This window comes from Melampsora larici-populina (assembly GCF_000204055.1).
Source record: "Melampsora larici-populina 98AG31 unplaced genomic scaffold MELLAscaffold_4, whole genome shotgun sequence".
Taxonomy (NCBI): Eukaryota; Fungi; Basidiomycota; class Pucciniomycetes; order Pucciniales; family Melampsoraceae; genus Melampsora; species Melampsora laricis-populina.
Genome location: NW_006768768.1, coordinates 1,561,512 through 1,562,881, shown reverse-complemented (window position 1 = coordinate 1,562,881; position 1,370 = coordinate 1,561,512).

The following is a 1,370-nucleotide window of genomic DNA, read 5'->3' as shown; positions in this document are numbered from 1 at the left end:
CTGTCTAAGCTCGATACCACCCCCTACCCTACCATCCCAGATCAAGCTATACCTCCCTAGGAATTCAACTCACCCCCTTGTAATTTGACCCACCAGCTTAACTTTTTAACTTAACTCCGGTCGGACTAGGCTCAACACCATCCCATACCCTACCATTGTTTAAAATCAACTCACCTTCTCGAAATATTCACCCACCAGCCCAACTTTTTAACCCCATCAATGTACCTTTACTGGGGTATCACACACCTACCCTACGTCAACATCCTACCCTCTTCAACACTTTTCAACCAATTCATTGCCACATTACACCACGTTGACACCATGTACATCAGTCTTCAAACCTCGCGATCAATCATAACACCCTTCACCAAATTTCTCACCACCTCTAAAAACAGGTTGTTCACTACTCATTGGAAAGTTAATCCGACCTACTATAATTTCATTCGATCAATACCTCTTACAAAACCCACACAACATCCGAATCTACCCAAAACACCATGTTTTTATGTTCTACCCTTTTAATATATACAAATCTGACGCAACCAAAACCCTTGCTCTATTTCATTTTACCCCTTCGGAATCCAAATCAACCCTCCATACCTCCAGATCACTCAATCCACCCTACCTACCTACCTCAAATCATTGACCGGAAAAACTCCCGACCTACACCAGTCTTCCCCAGCTGAATCATCTCCTAATCTTCGATTGTTTAAACAAGTGTACATTTCAACTACACTTTCAATGTTCCGTTCACCATGTTACCACTATTGAATCCCAACATATCCTCACCAATCTGTCATCGCTTACACCACCATCTCCCCCACTAATCAAGCCACTCCCTCCCAGCCCAGAATCCAACAATCCTTCGTACTTGCAAGATACAATTCCAATCAATCGACCGTGCTATGAGTAGACCCAAAAAATCCAAAAGAATTTTCATACTGAAAAAATAAACTGTGGCACGCTTACCATATCACATACTGTAATTCCTCCGAATCTTGCACCACACTAACTAAATACACAGAAGTATCACATTCACCTAACCCAATGTAGAAACACCATTAGACACATCTCACCATCTCAATTATTGTCGTCAGCCCCTTGCCTCCACCCCAACAGAATCATCACTTTCATTATTTCTTTGTCTCGTCCTTTGCCTGTTATTTCCAAATCTTCTGTATCATATCTGCTGGACTCCATCCCTTGCAGTCGAATATCTGATGGGGCAGCCTAGCACCCGTGGAAGCCGTTGGACAAAGCAACCAAAACGTGTTGCTCGCAATGAAAATGGCGAGTTATCTTCTCTATCTCATTTTTTCAAAGTAGTCCCACGTTGTGGATACATTCTAATTTTTATCATATTGTTTCAG